Genomic DNA, 21,862 nt, shown 5'->3' with positions numbered 1-21,862 from the left:
TTCTGCTCCTTTCACTCAGCATCAGATCATATAAGTCCTTCCAGGACTCTCTGAAGTCTTCGTGTTCATCATTTCTTATGGTGCAATAGTATTCTATTACATTCACATACCACAACTTATTCAGCCATTCCCCAATTGATGGGCATCCCCTTGATTTCCAGTTTTTGGCAACTACAAAGAGTGCTGGCTATAAATATTTTTGTACATGTGGGACCCTTTCCCATTTTTATGATCTCTTGGGGATACAGTTCTAGAAGGGATATTGCTGGGTCAAAGGGTATGCACATTTTTGTAGCCCTTTGGGCATAGTTCCAAACCGCTCTCCAGAATGGTTGGATGAGCTCACAGCTCCACCAACAATGACTTAGTGTTCCAACTCTCCCACATCCTCCCCAACATTTATCATTTTCCTGTTCTGTCATGTTTGCCAATCTGATAGGTGTGCTGTGGTACCTCAAAGTTGTTTTGATTTGCATCTCTCTAATCAAAAGTGATTTAGAACATTTTTTCATATGATTATAGATATCTTTAATTTCTTCCTCTGAAAATTGTCTGTTCATATCCTCTGACCATTTATCAATTAGGGAATGACTTGTATTGTTGTACATTTGACTCAGTTCTCTATATATTCTAGAAATGAGGCCTTTATCAGAGACACTAGCTGCAAAAATTCTTTCCCAATATACTACATCCCTCAAAATTTTGGTTGCATTAGGTTTCATTGTGCAAAAACTTTTCGGTTTAATGTAATCAAAATTATCCATCTTGCACTTCATAATGCTTTATATCTCTTCTTTAATCAAAAATTCTTCCTTTCTCCAAAAATCTGTTAAATACACTATTCCTTGCTCCTCTAATTTGCCCATGGTATCAATTTTTATACCTAGATCATGTACCCATTTGGACTTTATTCTTGTGTATGGTGTTAGGCATGGGTGTATGCCTAGTTTCTGCCACACTCTTATCCAGTTTTCCCAGCAATTTTTGTCAAACAGTGGGTTCTTATCCCAGAAGGTGAGGTCTTTGGGTTTGTCCAACAGGAGATTGCTATATTCATTGCCTACTGTGTCTTGAGTATCTAGCATATTCCTCTTGTCTACCCTTTTATTTCTTAGCCATTACCAAGTGGCTTTGATAATTGCTGTTTTGTAATACAGTTTGAGATCTGGTAGCACTAGGCCACCTTCCCTAGCAATTTTTTCATTAGTTCCTTTGATATTCTGGACCATTTGTTCTTCCAGATGAATTTTTATAGTATTTTATCCAGCTCTAGAAAATGATTATCTGATAGTTTAATTGGTATGACACTAAATAAGTAAATTAATTTAGGTAGAATTGTCATCTTTATTATATTAGCTCGGCCTACCCATGAGCAACTGATGTTTTTCCACTTACTTAGATCTGACTTTATTTGTGCAAAAAGTGTCTTGTAATTGTGTTCATACAGTCCCTGGGTTTGTTTTGACAGGTAAATTCCCAAATATTTTGTACTGTCTACCCTAGCTTTAAATGGGATTTCTCTTTCTATCTCTTGCTCTTGAACGTTGTTGCTAATATATAGGAATGCAGAAGACTTGTGCGGGTTTATTTTGTAACTTTGCCAAAGTTGTTTATTATTTCAAGTAGTTTTTTACTTGGATCTCTGGGATTCTCTCAGTATATCATCATATCATCTACAAAGAGTGCTAACTTAGTTTCTTCTTTGTCTATTCTTATTTCTTCAATTTCATATTCTTGTCTAACTGGTACAGCTAACATTTCTAATACCATATTGAATAACAGTGGTGATAATAGACATCGTTGTTTCACCCCTGATCTTACTGGAAATGCATCTACCTTACCTTGAATCAGTATTTCTTTAGAAAAGGAGGAAGGAGGAGTGCTAGGAAAACTGAAAAATCTGTATGGAGCTACTCTGGCCAAGAGAATTCTCATTTTATATCCAAGGCCAAGATCAGACTCCTCTATTCATTCTACTCACCCCAATATGTTTCTTCCTTAGGGCATGTGGTATAGTAGAAAATAGAAATAAAAATTATTGCCTTGGAATCTGAAACTCCCAGATAAAACTCTTGACTTTGACATTTACTTGATGAATATCCATGGTAAAGTCATGTTGCATAGAGGAATTAAAATGAATGGGAGAAACAATGAGAAAAACCAAACCAAGCCAAAACATAACACAGGAGAAAATAGTCTGCTTCGTTCTGCATTCCAGTTCCATAAGTCTTTCTCTGGATGTGGATGGCATTTTGCATCAAGAATCCTTTGGAAATGTTTTAGGTCTTTGCATAGCTGTGAAAGGCTAAGTCTATCAGAAACACTCCTCACACCCTGTGTTTATGTACATATTATTATGTATCATGTTCTCCTGGTTTTGCTCATTTCACTCAGCATCACTTCATATAAGTCTTCTCAGGTTTTTCTGAAGTCCTGCTGTTCATCATTTCTTATAGCAAATAGTATTCCATTACATTATACCAAAACTATATATCACAACTTGTTCAGTCATTTCCCAATTGATGGGCATCCCCTCAATTCCAAGTCCTTGAACCCCACAAAAAGAGCTGCTATAAATATTTTTCCACATGTGGGACCTTTTCCCATTTTTATGATTTCTTTAGGATACAGCCTTAGAAGCGATACTGCTGGGTCAAAGGGTATGCACATTTTTATAGCCCTTGGGGCATAGTTCCAAATTGCTCTCCAGAATGGCTGGATCTTCTCTTTCCATTCTTTACTCTTCTTCTCTTACTTGATTTTCAAAATCCTTTTTGAGCTCTTCCATGGGCCAATTCATATTGAGACCAATTCATATTTTTCTTGGAAGCTTTTGATGCAGGAGCTTTGACTTTGTTGTCTTCTAATTGCATGTTCTCATCTTCTTTCTCACCAAAGTAAGATTCTATAGTCTGATTTTTTTATGCTCTTAGCTCATATTCCCACACAAATATTTGCCTTTTAACTCTGTCAAAATAGGAGTCTACTTCCAGTAGGGATGGGGGTGGGGGTGGGTGTACTGACCCAGATTGAGGGATTTTGCATAAGCTGCTCAGTGTTCCACCATTTGTGGGCCCAGAGCTGTGGAAGCAGCTACTGCTGCTGCTATTCCTGCTCTTGCTGCTGCTCCTACTACCACCCTGGAACAGAGGCTGGGCCTAGACCCCAGCTGGAATGCACCCTCCTCCATTCAAGTCTAATAGAGTTTTTCCACTGATTTTCCATGCTCTCTTTGGTTTTTGGAGGTTAAGAAGTCTGGAAACTTGTCACAGATGCCAGTGATTCAGTCCCCTGAGTCCTGCTCTGATCCATCTGTGCCTGAGTGGCACAAGCCAGACCACCGCTCCTAGCCTGTTGAGTCCCCCAAAGATCAATGCCTGCATGAGATCTTTCTTCCAGGGGTGAATGAATGAGGCAGGAGCAAGGATCGTGTGCACTCTATTGATTCTCAGCTAGCTCAGAGTATATATAGGCATTCTACTTCCATACATTCAAGAAGCTCGTATACACTGTCTGCTGAGCTTGTGTGTTTGACTGTTGTTGCTCTTGCTCAAGACAATTGTGAAGTTATTACATAAGGGTGATCCATCACATAAGTCAGGCAAGGCCATGATGTCCCGAGATTTCTCCTGAGGACACCATGACCCTGATAACCTGAGAGTTCCAAACCCCTTACAATTCCCCCTTTTTGTATTCATGACGAGTTTTCCAGAGAGCTTGTGTGTTATGATCTAGCCTCTTAATCACACCTTTTAACACCAAGCATGCAAACTTAACAGTAAATGGTAGGATACATAAAAGAACTAATAGGCACATGAAAAAAGCAATTCCAGCATGAGATATATTACTGAAAATAAATGGAATGGATAAATACTTGAAGAAATCTATAATATTTTGTGCAATTTTATCAGGAGTTAAATCTTAATCTGCTGCATCATGCATAGCTCAAGCAAGTTTACATAAATCCTTAATTTCCAGGGTCAAATTCTGATTATCAATAACTCCATTCAGATGGTTTTTGATTCTTTGCCAATCATAATCTGACTCATTATTCAGGTTGTTAGACAAACATAGAAAGGTCCAGGGATAATCACATACCAAACGTTGATGAAATTCCAACCCATCCACCTCATCACCAACTGCTACAATAGCAACTCTGAATTCCTTGATCGCTGTATAAAAGTCCAAATCAATTTTGCTTTGTTCCTGGAACCCTAAAGACACATTTTGTGCCAACTCTTCCATGAAGTTAGCTTGTACCCTTTTATTCTGTACTGTGGATACTGACATAGCCAATGATAATGAGGATGTTATCAATGAGATCAGCAAAGATATTCCTAAGATTGCACAACTAATACATCTTTTAACCCTTGGTCGCATCCCAGTTGCTATCTTCTGCTCTAATTCCCAGAAAATGTGATCTGCTCTGGATCTATAACAACCCTTGGTCTTTACTGGCATAAGTACATATTTTGGTCGTGTTATAATGGACACTACAGCAGAGGCTTTATAATCTATACACTCTGAAACCTTGAAGCTGAAGCAGGGGATGTTGTAAATGTCCTTCTTAGTCCCTTGTAAGGTACCGTTAACACTTTTTACTATAGTAACACTTTTCTTTCATCCCGACATGAACATATATTGTCCCCTCAAACATACTCGAGCTATATAAATGTGATTAGCTAACATCCCATTTGTCCTGTTCTTTTCAGTATAGGATGTGGATCCTCCAATTGTCGCAAAAATCTTCCACACCCCTGGCGTTGTTTTTCCATTGATCATTTCTCCAGTGTTGTGTTGGAAATTCCTGCATGTCGGAATCCTTCCTATCTTCAAAGTAATATTGTGCCAGGATTTTAATACATAACCTGAAATATTCAATGTCTGTCCCTCATTAGTATCACAGTCAATGAAGTTCAGCCAATGATGTCCATGTATGATGGGTACAGTAATGGGGTGACATTCAAAAAATTGAGAGCATACATATGTCTGAATCTAGGATACACATGATTGATCAGTGAATAGTAAATGTCATTATGACCCAGTACATAGCTGGCAGTTGAGTTCTATAGGTGTAGCTGACTACTACAGGAAGAAGGGAGATAATGGGTGTTGCTAGAGCAGGCTGTGTCCTTGAGGGAGAAACTGCCTGAGATAGTATTTTGAGGCTAGAGAGAAATATGATTTTTAAATGTGATTTTAACATTAGTGCCCAAGTATATGTACCCAAACACCTCATCATTCCCCCCTTTTTAAATAGATGAAATCCAAATCTTTTGGAGTAAGGGATGAAGGTCTCGGTTTCTGCAATTGCTTCCTGCTGAGAGTGGACATAGATATGTCCTTGCCTCACAGGTTCCCAACATTGGAGAGGTCTGTAGCTAGTGTGATACCAGGTCCAGAGGGTGATGGGTCATGGACAGTGGGTCATATAAAGCCAAAATGGTCATCTTTAAAGTGGAAGACACTAAACCTGGAGGAGACAAATCTGGCAAGGAGATTAAGCAAACAAAGGTCAAAAAATGACCAGAAGGGGTTAAACATGGTAGTTACATCATATTTCTGTCTTCTGAAAATACTTTCCCCACACTTTCTCGACATACTTAAATCCTCTGAGACTGGTTGTCAGAAATGGCATAGCTGTATTGTCTTACAAAAGAGATTTCTAACTTGAACTTCACAACTGAATAGATTTTCATCGATGTTTCACAGGCTTGTTTATCTTTTTCTCAATAATGTTCATTCTGGAAGAAAAACTATTAGAAATGAAGCTGTGAATACATTCATACATGAATTTCAACTGTTGCCTATCAAAACAGCAAGATTTTTTTTGCTTCATAGATCATTACATAGTAATTTTAGCAATACCTTCTCTTGAAAATGAAAATTTATTTGGTTTGGTTGGAAATACTTCTTGCAGAAATATGTCTTCTTCCTTTAAAACAGTTTAAATTTTATCCTGATTTTAAGAGTCAATAAACATTTACAAAGAAAATTAGTTGAAACCTTTTATAACAATAGTTTTCTTTTCACATTGAAACAAGAATAAACCTTATAAAATTAAACTTCATTAAAATTTTGTTGGTACAACAATGTCCTCAAGTAATAAGAATTCCTAAAATATTCAAACAAATCAAATTCTTAATTATTACATAATTCCTAGATATCACAAAATGCTTTAATAAAAGTGCATAATAGAATCTCACATTAGTAACAGTAAGAGACTGATTACAGAAAAAATATTACTGCTTTTAAAATCCTTTTAAACAATGGGAACATCTTAAGGTGATTCTTAAGTCATCTACATAAATTTCTGAACATGTTCCAATTTCAGACAAAAATAATATTAGTTTTCCCACTAAGATTACACAAAGGGGTTCACATATATGGCTGGTCACTTGCTATTGATCATAGAAATTTGCTATAGAAGAAAAAAAGTAGGGACATGTGATATAGCAAATATGACAGGATAAAACATCTATGACTCTGTTTGAATTCAGATAGGAGTGAAATTTTCCAATCATGCAGTATCTGTATTACAGCCAGACTCAGGAATAGTCAGGTGAGAAACATTTCTTTTTTGAAAGACACAATGGAGAAACTGACCAAGAGGATCCTATTCTAGATTGAGTCCAGAACTGTCCCCTCAGTATTTCCTTTCCAGGTGCAAACTTCACCTGTTAACAGTGGAGGATCACATTCCTTCTGAATAACTTGTGGTAGTTCTCTCAGATACTGATTTAATGCAAGCAACTACACCCAAATTCAAACTTAAACAAAAATATTTATGGTCCCAAATGATTTTACCTTAAACAGCAAATTTCACTAATCACAACTTAAAGCCAAATACAGTTATTTGTATTCCCATGCAGTTGGAATAAGCAGTGAAGATTAACAGGACTCACACATGTAAGGGATTGCATCAAAGATCCTTCCTTCTCAAATTTAAAACTTGTTCTGATATAAAAGGCAATTGTTAAAAATCCTTTCTATCTATTACAACTTTTATTCAAGTCCCATTCATTTTTTATGAATTTTATAACCCAAACAAATTTCTTTCTTAGGACTGATGACCTTGTTCACATGAAACAGGCCTTGACAGTTTTACAAAATAAAAGGAATTGGCATGGATCCCACGTCTGCCAATCCCCAGACATACAAGAGCACTGTTCTGAATGGGCAGGACCAGTCTAAATAAAATTTTTACTCCATTCATTGCTTTCCACACACAGTAATCAATGAACAATTTTAGGTTTAACATTAAAACAATAACTTCAAAAACTTCGTTAACAATCTTACAACTTTTATAAATGATAACCAAATTGTTTTAGCTGTAACTTCTTTAACAGGCAAAGGTGAAAATACCTGGTTTTCTAAATGACAATTACAAAACATAAGACAAGGTTGCAGGACTGATAAAATTCCCAACATCTTTAGTTTCAACAAAATTTAGGTTCAAAATTGCTTTCTCTAACACCATTTCTAGATTACAGAGTAAAATTAAAATCTTAATGATTCTAATTTTTACTCAAGAAAATTTCATGTCTGTGTCCACTCCTTAAAAAGGTTTTTGAGAGAAAAAGCTGTAAAACTGCAAGTAGAAGTGAGGGAGACTCTGGAACAAAGTCCAGTGACACCTAGTTCCTTCCTTTCCACTTGGGAGCTCATAGCTTTATCTCTGAGGTATCTTTTTTTCATTTTCAGATTTATACATTTTCACAATTTGCCTTAGTGTCAAATAATACAACAAATTCTTACCTGTCTTAAACATCCAATTAGGAGTGACATGTTACACTTAAAATATGACCAGAATAACTACTTTTTAGTTGTATCCCGTTACACAAAAACTTTTATCTTTTAGGAGAGGCATGAGTTAATTAAAATGGTAGTCAATCTGCCTCTCTGATATGAGGGGGAAAATTTCCCTGATCTCTTCTTGTCTTTCTCTCCATCTTCACAGCATGGCCAGGGTTAGAAGGTAGAAAGAGAGAGAGAATTTTACCAATAACTTTCCAATAATTTCCAAAACTTTTATGCTTTCCTTAAACTTCATACTCATGTTGTTCTTCTAGTGGGCCTTGATTAAAGCCCCTTTAAAACTTCACATATTATTTCCTGGTATTTCTTATGTAAAACTGGTTTAGCAATCATATAAACTGAATAATATAAGATTAGTTTCTCTCTCCCTGATGCTACAGCAATCAGAGGCAGGGGAAACAGGGGAGGGAAAGAGATAACAGTCCAGCTGCAGCAGAGTTGGCTGCATTAATCACACAGACACACAGAGACAGAACTCATGTACAAACTGAAAAGAAAAATCCAAAAACTGAGAAAAGATCATGATAGGAAAGTAATCTCCACAGAGAGCCTAGTTATTCACCAAAATAAATTCTGAAATCTGCCATGGGTGTACTGAGCAGCCCTGCTTTTTTGAGATCTTATATATGATTCTAGCATAGGTTTCCTTTTGTGAAGTGGCTGGTTGTTGCTCCATGATAAGTCAGTGTTAGAATGATGCTTACACAGCTTACCCCAGTGGAATTGTTCCAAAAATCCAGTTTGGCCCAGGTGCTTCCCACTGTCCTTGGTCATCCTGAAAGTGAAACTGTGGGTGTCAGCTGTTCTTCGCAGCTGTTCCATCCAGTTGTGCTTCCCCGTGCTGTCTGCTTCTCTTACTCTGGAACCAAGTATCTTTTAGAGGAGCCCCACAATGGACACCAAAATGTTGAGTCCCCCAAACATCTATGCCTGCATGAGATCTTTCTTCCAGGAGCAAATGAATGAGGTGGGAGCAAGGATGATATGCACTCCATTTATTCTCAGCTAGCTCAGAGTATATGTAGGCATTCTACTTTGATGCATGCAAGAAGCTTGTATACACTGTGTGCTGAGCTTACATGTTTGGCTGTTGTTGCTCTTGCTCAAGATAATTGTGAAGGTCGTTTATTGCATAAGGGTGGCCCATCACATAAGTCATGCAAGGACATGATGTCCCAAGAGATTTCTCCCGAGGACACCATGACCCTGATAACCCAAGAGTTCCAAATCCCTTACACCAGCCCAGTGCAACATACCCTTCCTGTTGATCTTTCAGGTTGTCTAGGGTTAGAGATTTGCGTCACTGTCGTTTTCTGGGATTTGTAGCTCTAGAATTTGTTTAGAGTCATTTCTTACAGGTATTTGGAGGAATTTGGGGGAGAACTCAAGCAAGTCCCTACTTTCACTCTGCCGTCTTGTCTCTGCCCCCTAAAGTGTTCTAAAAAGACCAATAACATCAAAGTCTACTATGCAAGGTCTTGTGCTATGCCAGGCACTTGAGTTTCCTTATTCATGTGCCTCTATGCTATATTCTATTAATGTAATCCTACCTCCCAAATGGATGCTGTGTGCACTGATGGGAAAATATGACCCAGGTTTATGATTGGACTGTGTGATGTTTTGGTTATTTCTGAATTTGTCATATGGTGAGTAATTTTGATATCATCATTATTCTTGCTTTTGTCTAACTATTGAGTAAAGGAAAGCACACCAGTGGGGGCTTAGGATCTACAGTAGTGAGGATGTATCTTCTCTCTCTCTTTCCACAAGAAGATTTTACCTAGGACTATGCTGTGGTGAAGAGCTCCTCTTGGGGAACATTAAATGTGCTAATATGAGAGCAAGTTGGAACGAGTGTTTCAGACCAGAGTATGCTTGTTGGTATCTATGCCTGAATGAGCTACATGTTTTTACTTATTATGTTTATCAGATTGGTTGAAAACAGTTTGAAAAAATAGTCAACTTTATGTTTTCTAGAGAAATGCATATTGTTTTGAAGCTCCTGTTTAAATATAGATTGTTCAAAATATAATTTGACTTCTGAAAGTGATGAATGTTTCCATCACTAGAAATCTTTAAGAAGAGACTGTGGGAGCACATGTTGAATTTGTCATACAGAGGATTCATACTGAATATGTGGGTTGGACTAGATGATCCCTTATAACCCATAAGTTTTTCTGATTGTGAATATAATAGACGTCATTTTTGAGCTAATTTATTAATTAATTCAGCTAATTAATGCTGAATTTTTTTCATTGTCTCCATAGAAACTTATTTATATACATGTTGTCTCCCCCATAGAATATGTTATCTCTTGAGGGCAAGGACTAGTTCATTTTTGTCTTTTCTTTTCTCTAGTAACTTGGGCATGACTTGACAAATAGTAGCCAATTCAAAAGGCACATTGGTGCTTACTTGAAGTCTAGAGACCATTTGATTTAATATTAGAAAATTCATTGTAATCAACACTTTGATGGGATTCTACACCTCCTAAACCTTTTGTTCAGGTTAAAAAAAAATTGATCTACTTGCACTGTTTAATGAGTGGAGCTATAAAACTCATCTCTGTCCTAATACCCTCTCTAAGTGGAATGCAAATGAAATTGAAAATAATAAAATTTGAGTACAGAGGTGAAAGAGCAAGCAAAGTGAGATTTTTGTTTTCTTTTTGGAATTCAAATTTACAGGCTCATTAAAAACATCTAAAGGATTGATCTCCTTTAAACCCTGATGGTTCACAGCTGTGCTGAGTGGCATAGGTTTCATGCCTACTGGCTCTGAGTCAATAAGAAGCAGAGTCTTTGTTATATATACTGGGAAGTTGGTATTTTGCTTTGGAGGTTTGCTGATGAGAAGGGCCTTTAGATTCCCAGGACAAGAGTTTGAGTAGCCATTTCTTAAGGGCCCCCAACTATTCAGAGCTTGTGTTCTCCCGGTCCAGTGGTATATGTAGGTGATTGTGTTACTTTATTCAGATACTAACAACCCTGTCTCTTGAATCTTTGTACTAATTTCTCTGCTTGTATTTTCTCCATGTTCCAGGTGCTGACCTTTCTCCTGAACTCATGAATGTAAATAAAAATTATTAATTACTTTAAAGTTTTCTTTCCTTTAGGAAAGCCGATCAAAGAATCTGTGCTACCAGGCCATCCTGGGTGTGCTAGGGTGCTTGCTAGTACAAAAGGGCTAGATCCTCATGCTTCACTATCAAAGATCACATTCCTGCTTTTATTATACAAATACAGATGTAAGCATGTATATGTATGTTGATATGTCAGCATCAATGACAACAACAATAAAAATTAAAATCACAATAACAGTAATGACAAATAATTTTCCTCTATATTTTGTCCAGCTCAGGGTCTTAATGTCTCCATGAACATTGGAATATGTGTTTATATCATATGAATTGAAAAATCATTCCCATGAAATACAGGATGTTACATAAAAATGCCTACTCTCACCTCTAATTCATCTACCATCTACCCCATAGCTGGCAAACTGATATTCCCCAAACATAGGTGTGATCATCTTATTCCCCTGCAGAAGCTTCAATGTCTCTCTACTTCTTTTAGGATAAAATACAATGCCATCTCTTTGTCATATAAAGCCCCTGACAAGGTGGTTCTAGCTTATTGTACATTGTTCCTCCTTTTCGTCCTGTGTGCTTTATAGTTGGGGAATTGCTTCACTTTAAGCTAGCTTTCAGTGGAACTCTTGAACTACATTTTTGCAAAATGATAACTACAAATGAAAGCAAATAACCTGAGTGATTTAAAATGTTTATTTCAGAACTTTAGGTTTCTGTAATTTTCTTGATGTGGGGACTCTTTCCACAATTCCTTCAAAGTTGATAGTTATTGATAGTTTCATCCCATGGAGCCAAAATGGTCATGAACTGCTCCAAACTTAGCTATGTCAGGTCTTGGATAACAGACACTGATTCCATAACCAGACCCGGTTTTGAAGACTTTCTGGTTAATTAGCCTCTATCTGAATTTGCACACCAATGGAATAGATTTTGAGAACCCAGCATTATTTCTACTCCACAATTGGTTGGGTGGTTGGTTGACATCACCATTGTAAAGTGAAATTTCAGTGTGTCCACCTGTGGCTGATTAAACCAATATGAGCTCGAAATGATCTACCACAGGTTGGACACAGACCATCTGAATATTTGGGGTGGATATTCCAAATTTGCCCATCCTGCATTTACTTTGTGCTGTCACAATTCTGCTTTGCTCAAAGAGCATAGCACTTTTTCTTACTTGGGCACACTATGCTGAGCCATCCTGTGCCAGTGTCTCCCATGTCACACAATTAAATCCACAGTTCTTGAGAGAGACCTTGAGAGTTTCCTTGTATCATTTCTCCTGGCCAGCATGTGATTGTCTGCTCCATGCAAGTTCTCCATAAAATTTTCTTTTTGGCAATAGTACATTTTGCATTTGAACAACGTGGCCAGCCCATCAGACTTGCATGCTCTGAAGCATAGTTTGAATACATGGCAGTTCAGCTGGACCAAGGACTTCAGTGTCTGGTAGCTTATCATGCCAGGTGATCCTCAGAATCTTCCTAAGATGGTTCAAGTGGAAGCAATTCAGTTTCCTGGCATGTCGTTGGTAGGCTGTCCATGTTTCAAAAGCATGTAACAATGAGGTCAGCACAACAGCTCTGTAGACCTTCAGTTTGGTAGTAAGTCTAATACCTCATCTCCCCAAACCTTTCTTCAGAGTCTCCCAAACAGTGAGCTACCTCTGGCAATGTGTGCAACAACCTCATTGTCAACGTGTACATCCCTGGAAAGTACACTACCAAGGTAAGTGAACTTATCCACAGCATTCAAAATTTCTCCATTTATTGTAATCTATGGTTCCACCTATGGGTGGTGTGGTGTAGGCTGATGGAGCACCTGTGTTTTTTACCTGTGTTTCCCTTCTTAGCTGAACTTCCAACTGAAGAAGAAGTTTTGGGGGCAATTAGGCTCCTTTCATGTGGCAAAGCACCTGGTGCTGATCCTATTCCAGTGGAAATTTAGAAGGTAGGGAGACCATTGCTCATTCAAAAGGTGAATGAAATTTTCCAAGATATAGCAAGAGGACGTTATCCCACAGGAGTTCAAGGATGCCTCCATTGTGCATCTCTAAGGTTAAAGGGAATAGACTGTCCTGTGCCAATCACAAAAGGATCTCTCTCTTAGTCGTTGCTTGCAAAATTCTTGCTAGAGTCCTCCTCCATAGACTGATCCTTCACCTGGAAGATGGGTATATATATTCCTGAGAGCCAGTGTGACTGCAGAAAGGGCTGAGGAGCAGTTAGTATGGTGTTTGCTGCCCAAGAACTCCAAGAGAAATGCCAGGTACAGAACAAATGTCTATATATAATGTTTGTAGATCTGACCAAGGCTGTTGACACTGTTAGCCATGAGGGCTTATGGAAAATTACGTCAAAATTTGGTTGCCCAGAGAAGTTCATCAATATTGTATGTCAATTTCATGATGGCATGTTTGCCCAGGTTCTGGATAAATGACAAAGATCTCGTGCCTTTCCAGTCACCAGTGGAGTGAAACAGGGCTGTGTGCTTGCTCCCATGCTTTTTAGCATGATGTTTTCAGCCCTGTTGTCAAATGCTTTCAATGAGAATTGACACAGCATCAAGGTCAACTACCATATTGATGCAAAGTTCTTCAATTTGAAAAGGCTACAAGACAAGATCAAAGTGGAGGGAGTGTTGGTGCATGATTTTCTGTTTGCAGGTGATTGTGCACTCAATGCAGCCTCTGAAGCTGAGATGCAACGAAGTATGGATCATTTCTCTGCTAACTGTTCTAATTTTAGTCTAATAAATTACTCCACAATGTAAAATCAGCATAGCACCTGTGGCCCTACCCCCTCTATCCACACATAGCATCCCAAATAGAGCTACTCCGCGTTTAAGGTATTCTGTATCTCATTCACATCCTTTCAAAGTTATAACTCATGGACCCTCAAGAGATTCCATTTTTTCTCTATTGGAGGACATAATTAGTTTCTTTTTAAAAATCATTATGGAAATAACATAGTAAGAATATTTGTAACAGAACAGTCCCACCTCTAAACACTGGGCACCCTCCCATAAGTATGGGTTACTTTCAGTTCAGAGAGGGAGCATGTGTAAGGATTATCCATGTGGGAGCTACACATGGAGAATACATGTAGAATAGTAGCTCATACTTCTCACACTGTGGAGCATGTTGCTCTGACTTTTTATGATCCTTGTTGGGTATGGTATGTGTAGGCCTTGCTCTTACTAGATGTACTGTTCCACTGGGTTCGTTGGGTGTATTATTTGTGTATTTCCTTCCGGCATCTCTGCTGGACTCATTGGACCGACTCCTCCCTGGGCCTGATATCTCTGCCTTTCTTGACATTTAATCCTTAGGAACTAAAATTTACACTGATAGTGGCAGACTAACAACATTCTACTTGCAGCCACCACACCTACCTAACAAAAACAGGTAGCATGTCTTCAGGGTAACATTTGGACTTTCTTTCTTTTTTTTTTTAATATTTTGTTTGGTCTGGAGCCCAAAGGCTCTGGAGATCAAAGCCTTATGTTATTGGTACTTGTCAGCATTATTCATTTTTGCATCTCCCCAAGATCCTCTTTGGATTAAAGTCAAATGAATTTGAAACAGTACAGAAGACAAGTCAGAATTTTGTCTTCAACCCAGTTCATTTTATTCATAATTGTTAGCAGCCAAAACGTCAGACTTTGGTATTATATTCTATCTTCCTATTTCATAGTGAAGTTAATTGGAGGATTAAAAAAATTAATTAAATATACATGTGTGTATGTGAGTGTGTGTGTGTGTGTGTATTTAAAAAATTTATTCTGAATCATGGCATTAGAAAGTGTGATTAGAATAATTTTGTATGTTTTATTTGGGTTGAATTAGGAAAAATGGATGGGTGGTATAAAGAGGCAAATTTAGGCTTGACAAATAATGATATCTATAAATTGAATGATGTGGCAGAGAAGATAGATTCCTTCTCATTGTAAGTCTTGAAGCAGAGACTAGTTGAATACAATTGCAGGAGAAATATTTCCTTTTTGAGTTTATGAGGTAGGTAACTGCTGTTGAAATAGTTATGCTACAATGCAGAAACAGCAGGGAATAATGTAGGTTTTGTTATGCTTAAGCACGGGTTCAACAGAAAATTAATATTGAACAAAGATTAGGATTCTAACAAAGCTTCTCAGAGACAAATTATGTAAGGGAGACAGAATTTATTTATGTGTATAGACAGATTGATAGATGTCTATATATACACACACATATTATACACACAAACACACACACACATATTCTCCCTGGAATTAAATGTTAAAAGTATTTTTAACAATTGGTTTTTTAAAAGTTTAAAGTTTCACATTATATCACTCCCTCTCACCCCCCCCTTTTCTCTCCCCTGCCCCTCCCTCAGACAGTAAGTAATCAAATATAGATTACATGGGTACAATCATGCAAAACACTTCCATTCTATCATTTTCTATAAGAAGATTCAAACAATAGAAAAAGAATGAAAGAAAGTAAAAAATAGAATGCTTTGGTGTGTATTTAAACAATATCAGTTCTTTCTCTGGAAGTGGATAGTATACCTTATCATTAGTCTGTTGAGTTTGTCTTGGATTATTGTGATGCTGAAAGTAGATCATTCATTCACAGTTCTTCACAGTATAATATTGCTGGTACTGTGTAAAACATTCTCCTGTTCCATTCACGTAACTTTGCATCAGTTCATATAGGTCTCACCAGTTTTTTTATGAAATCATCCTGCTTGTCATTTCTTACAGCACAATAATATTCCATTATAATCATATATCACAACTTGTTTAGTCAGTCCTTAATTGATGGACATCCCTTTGATCTTCAGTTCTTAGCCACCACAAAATGACCTGGTGTAAATAGTGTTGTACAAATAGGTCCTTCCACTGCCCTTTCTCATGTCTTTGGGACATAGGCCTAGAAAAGGCATTCCTGGATCAAAGTTTTATAGTCCTTTGGACATAGAGAACTAATTATTTTAGGTATTGCAATCTTGTGTATTCTCAGACCATAAAAGATTTATAAAAAGAATGTCTATTCCTAATCACATGCTTCCTTCAATTAATAAAAGTTTGGCTTATAATTGTCATCTCAAATATTCCTTAAAGAAACAAACCTAAACAGATCCTATAGGTAAACTATGTCAAATTACACATTAAGCAATAATTAGAGGGCTCACAATGAACTGATTGAAAGGAAAGATTCAAATGTCACCAAGACAAACAAGAGTCAGGGACAATTGGAATCTTTGCTCTGGCTTCCCATCCATGGAATACTTAATGAAAGCCTTATATAAATTTTCATATCCCGTGGGACAGATGTCAGCAAATTCAATAGCCTCCTAAGAAAAAGAATGTCATATAACTCACCCATCTTAATAAAAATAGCCAAAAAAAATTCAAAAATTCTTGTAAGAGTATTTACTTATTTGTCATGCTTTAATGAGGATTGGAAGTACTCATTGCATATAAGTAATTAGACTAGATGGTTTCTGAAGTCCTTGAAAACTGTAAGGTTCTGTGTAATTTGGTGGGATATTACAGATAACAGGGAGATAGTCATATTTTTAATTATCGGTATGTTTTTTAATTATTAATGCTATTTCTTATGATAGTTTACCTTAGAAAATACTGGATGATTTTTATTCTTTATATATATATATATACATATATATATATATATATGTATATATATATATATATACATATATATATATATATACATATATATATATATATATATATATATATATATATATATATATATATATATATATATATATATATATATAAACCACTGCTTGGGGAAGATTACTTCCATTGATGACATTTTTCCTAAAAAATTTTCAGAGTTTGTTTTTTCCATTTATCAATGTCTATTTTTTGGTAAATGCCTTTACGTTTTTGCTGGATTGTTCAAAAATCTGAAGTAATGTATTACACGGTTATTTAAGATCGTTTGAGGAAGATGCATATTATATTTGTTCTACTTGCAACTAGATACGCATTTGTTTATAAATTTTTATTTTATTTTATTATCAGATTTGTGATCAGGGTTAGGGTTACTGTTATTGTTTCTTCAAAATTTCTTAAAAATTCAGAGTTTCATTCATTTTTATTCAGTTTTTCAATTTCAATTTTCATAATGAGTATTGACAAAAAACAACTTATATAGAATATTTTTAAAATTTTCCAACACATTAAGAATATAAATATCTTTTGTAAAGGGTCTCCACAAGGTCTTCCTGGTTTTTCTATCCACTTCTAACCAACAGATCTTAAACCCATCAATGAGTAAGGGGGATGTCTATTCCAAGAATATGGAGATTTCCCGCATTGGAATGGACAGATAAGAACATTTTTTTTTTTCTAATGGCCATGAAGGCAGCTGAAGAGTAGTGCTTTCAGATTGGTCAGACCTTAAAGATACCAAGTTCATCCACTGTATCTTGGGCCAGTGGCAGTCATCTTGACTTTTGTCTTGCCACTAGACTTCCATTATAATTACATACCACTGGAAGAGACAATAAGGTTGAAGATTTTGTGCAACTCTACCTCATTGAAATGCAACTCATATTCAAGTCAAGATATTACCTGTGAGGACATTTGTGGTCTTCAAAAATGAAGGATGAACAGCAACAACCTAACCTATGAATGTGAGCATGACTTGGGGAGGTATTTCAGAGGAGCATGTTAAACTATGATCCTATAAATACAGATAAAGAAAAGAGAGCAAAGTCTTTTGATATCAGAGAGGTCACTAGTTTCCATGGAAAGTATACTTGATGGAAAAAGGAGACCTGACTCATAGATTTAGTTGTACTGATAAATAACAATAGGACCCTGGACAAGTCAAAGAATGAGAGGATCATAAATTTAGAGTTGGAAGTGACCTTGGGAGTCATGTATCCAACTCCCTTATTTTACAGAAAAGGATATTGAGTCCCAGATAATTAAGGATATTGTTCAAGGTTGTACAGGTAGAAAGTTATCAGTATTGTAAGTCAATTTCAGGAAGGCATGTTTACCTGGGTTTTGGATAGTGGACAAAGCTCTCATACCTTCCCAGTCACCGATGGAGTGAAACAGGGCTATGTGCTTGTTCCCATGCTTTTTAGCATGACGTTTTCAGCCACGTTGACAAATCCTTTCAATGAGGATGAACATGGCATCAAGGTCAACTGCCATACTAATGGTAAGATCTTCAATTGGAAAAGGTTAAAAGCCAAGACTAAAGTGGAGGAGTGTTGGTGCATATTATTGCAGATGATTGTGCACTCAATGCAGCCTCTGAAACAAAGTATGGATCAATTCTCTTCAGCCTATGTTAATTTTGGCCTAATAATTAGCACCAAGAAAACAGGTACTCCATCAGCCAACACCACACCATAAATATGTGGAACCATCAATTAGAACAAATGAAGAAGTTTTGAATGCTGCGAAAAAATTCAATTACCTTGGTAGTATACTTTCCAGAGATGTACACATTGACAATGAGGTTGATGCACACATTGCCAGAGCACGCTTAGTATTTGAGAGGCTCTGAAGAAATGTTTGGGGGAGCAGAGGTGTTAGAGTGACTTTCAGACTGAAGCTCTACAGAGTCATTGTGTTGACCTCATTGTTGTATGCCTGTGAAACATGGACAGTCTACCAGTGCCATGCCAGGAAACTGAACCACTTCCATTTGAACTGTCTTAGGAAGATTCTGAGAATCACCTGGCAGGATAAGGTACCAGACACTGAAGGTGTTGCTCGAGCTGAAATAGCAAGCATTCAAACCACACTTCAGCGAGTGCAACTCTGATGGTCCAGCCACATTGAAATGCAAAATATATTCTTGCCAAAAAGACTATTTTATGGAGAACTCACATAGGGCAGACGATCTCATGGTGGTCAGAAAAAGCAGTACAAGGACATTCTCAAGGTCTCTCTCAAGAACGCTGGATTTGACAGTCCAACATGGAAGATTGGCACAGGTCCACTCAGCATGATGTGCCCACATCAGAAAGGGTTCTGTGCTCTATGAGCAAAGCAGAATTGAGACAGCACAAAGGAAATGCAGATTACACAAATTTGGAGTATCCACTCCAAAATTCATATGGAATATCTGTGCCAACCTATGGTAGAGCATTCCTAGCTTGTATTGGTCTGATCAGACACAGTCGGACACACTGAAAGTTCACTTTATCATGGTGATGTCATTTTTGTCCTCTTCAAAAACAAAGGACAACAGCCAACCAGCATTCATAGGACTGGAATCCAGGTCTCCTAATTCCAAATTCAGTCTTCTTTTCTCTCCACCAAGTTATACATTGTTTCCCCTCTGCCTGGCCTGCCACAATCAGAATATAAGCTACTTCAGAGCACAAACTCTTCTATTTTTGTCTCTATGATCTCATCATGTAACAGAATCTACTTAATACTAGGTGCTCAAGGATTGCTTGTTGTTTGGATGATGTGCGCTACTCCTGGGCAAGTGGAAAGGTAATTCTTAGCATAATAGAGATCTTTTGAATACAAATAGAAATAAACAATATAATAACATAGAAAATAAAAATAAAATAGAAAAATAATTCCCATAGACAAATTATAAGTTGTAACAGATATATAAGAGAGTTAGAAGGAAAAAGTCTCTGTTGTGGCCAAAGGAAAGTTTCAATGCCCTCTTAACATTTTAGTTCCACAATCTGAAAAAAACATTTGAGGGTTTTCTGTAAAAATTTACGTTATCCCAGACACTACATAAGGGATTATTGTGTGTGCTATTTTGGCATTAAAGGTCCTTTTTTTACACACTCTGTTGGACAGTCTCCTTGAACCCCATTGTGTCGTCGAAAACAGTTTGGAGAAAGCTACTTTCCAACTGTGAATGTCACAGCCAAAGCTGTGGGATGCAACTGTGATAGGAACAGGATTATGGCCATGATAGCCAGGAAAGGCACAACTAGCGTCTACATTCAGCACACTCACTAAAGGCCTTAATTAAGCATGGGTGGCCTGATGTTCTTCATTTGATTAAATATTTATGGAAAGAAAAGATATAACTAGGATTGTAAGAAAGTAAAAAAAAACTTGTTTCACTATATTTACTTGGTTTTTCTGTGTTCATTTCTTCCTCAAGTCAAGCACAAAGTGTCTATCTCTCCTACAAAATCACAGCACTTGCAACATCACAGTCTGCCTGTCTGCTCAGCACCAGGTTTCTATCCTGGCCAGATGAAAGGCAGGTGGTTCCAGAATGGGTAAGAGAAAAGAGATGGGGATGTGTCCTCAGACCCCATAAGGAATGACGACTGGACATTCCAGATTCTGGTGATGCTTGCAATAATCCCCCAGCATGGTGAAGTCTACACCTGTCAAGTGGAACATACAAGCCTTCTGAGTCCCATCACAGTGGAGTGGAGTGAGAGGTATACCCTTGAGTCTCGGACTGTCTTTCCCTCTTCTTCCCTCAAGTCACAGAGCATGAAGGCCTCAGCCTCTGGGAATGTTTCAGTGTCTCCAGCACCTCCTACCCTCTTTCCCTAAGGTCATATACATCTACCTGTTCTCTCCTTATGACATTATTGAGTGAGAGAGAATCACAGAGAACCAAAGTTCTTGAGATATTCCTATCCAAAATAAAAGAAGATCTAGGAAGTCCACTCTCTAAGTACTCCTTATGAGGACCTGGGGCAGCTAGCTGATGCAGTGGAAAGAGCAACAGTACAGTAGTCAGGAGAACCTGAGTTCAAATCTCACCTCAGATACTTGACACTCACAAGCTGTGTGACTTTGGGGAAGTCACTCAACCCCAGTTGCCTCATCCTGGGTCATCTCTAGTCATCCTGATGAATATCTGATTGCTGGATTCAGATGGCTCTGGAGGAGAAGTGAGGCTGGTGACCTGCACAGCCCTCCCTCACTCAAAACAAAGTCAAGTGCAAGTCATGTCATTATTTCCTCTGATGGTGTGGTCTTCTTCAGTGATGAAGGATGAACACACACACAATGAGGACACAGGAACCTTCTTGGCTAAACTCTAGTCTAGGTCTAGACAACTATCTGGGCCTGGGAGTTTGACATGTAGGAGTAATCCTTATGGGTTATCAAAATCATCTATGAAGGTTTAGACAGAAGTGGGGCAGAGGAGCATTCATCCTTTGAGCTCTGATTCTGACAGATTATTTCCATGTTAACCCCTACCTCAGAGAGTCGGTGCCCTCTTAGTCTCTCCATCTTTGACATTTCAATATGCTAAGGCTGGGTGTAGAATTCCGAAAGCGGTACTTTGGAATGCAAAAAATACACATTCTTTGTACTTGTTTTGCCAGGGGCTCAATCTGAATCTACCTAGAAAAAGAGGCTTGGTGGATTTGGGGCTTCACCTGGGGCCTGTTCTTCTTTGGGCTGGAGTTCATTGTCCATTTCAGGAGTCAGAAAGGTAATAACTCTCTGAGGAGGTGATTGAGCTACCCCAAGACCTTTGATTAAATCAGGAGATATATTTGTGCACAGGTCTCTGAGTCTGACCTCAATGAGAGAATATGACTGGGACAATCAAATTCAGGACAGGGAAAATTGGTATTTTTTTCTATTTCTATGTAGAAACAGTCCCAGAGGTAGAGGGGAGACATTTCTGTGGAAACCTAGGTTAGATACAGATATGTAACCTCCTTACCCTCCACTAGATACCTTTCCATAGTAAGAACCTCAGTTTTTGTGTTCTTCTCTGTCATTTCTGAGGCAGCTCTTGACTCAGTAGATAGAGCACTGGGCCTGGAGTCAGGAAGACCTGAATTCAAATCCAGCCTCACACACTTCCTGGAATTGTGATGTTGAGGAATTCACTTAATCTTTGCTTGCCCGACAAAAGGATGCACTGGATCTGCTGGAAAAGGATATGATAAACCACTCTAATATCTTTGCCAAACAAACCCCACAGGCAGCATGTGGTTCATGGAATAACAAAGA

At 37.7% G+C, this 21,862-nt stretch overlaps 1 protein-coding gene and 1 long non-coding RNA gene across 2 annotated transcripts in view; one reads left to right on the top strand and one right to left on the bottom strand.

The window, feature by feature from the left end:
- The window catches only part of LOC140525894 (DLA class II histocompatibility antigen, DR-1 beta chain-like), a 79,886-nt gene that overhangs the window by 23,863 nt on the left and 34,161 nt on the right, over positions 1–21,862 (top strand). The window lies entirely within an intron of this gene.
- Positions 4,245–8,891, bottom strand: LOC140525891 (uncharacterized). The gene is made up of 2 exons (XR_011974154.1): positions 8,532–8,891; positions 4,245–5,756 (listed from the first exon to the last, which is right to left on the bottom strand). It is a non-coding gene; the product is annotated as an uncharacterized lncRNA (long non-coding RNA).

Source organism: Notamacropus eugenii, chromosome 2 (assembly GCF_028372415.1).
Source record: "Notamacropus eugenii isolate mMacEug1 chromosome 2, mMacEug1.pri_v2, whole genome shotgun sequence".
Lineage (NCBI taxonomy): Eukaryota > Metazoa > Chordata > Mammalia > Diprotodontia > Macropodidae > Notamacropus > Notamacropus eugenii.
Note: the sequence above shows the minus strand (reverse complement) of the source record. Positions and strands in the feature narration are given on the sequence as shown.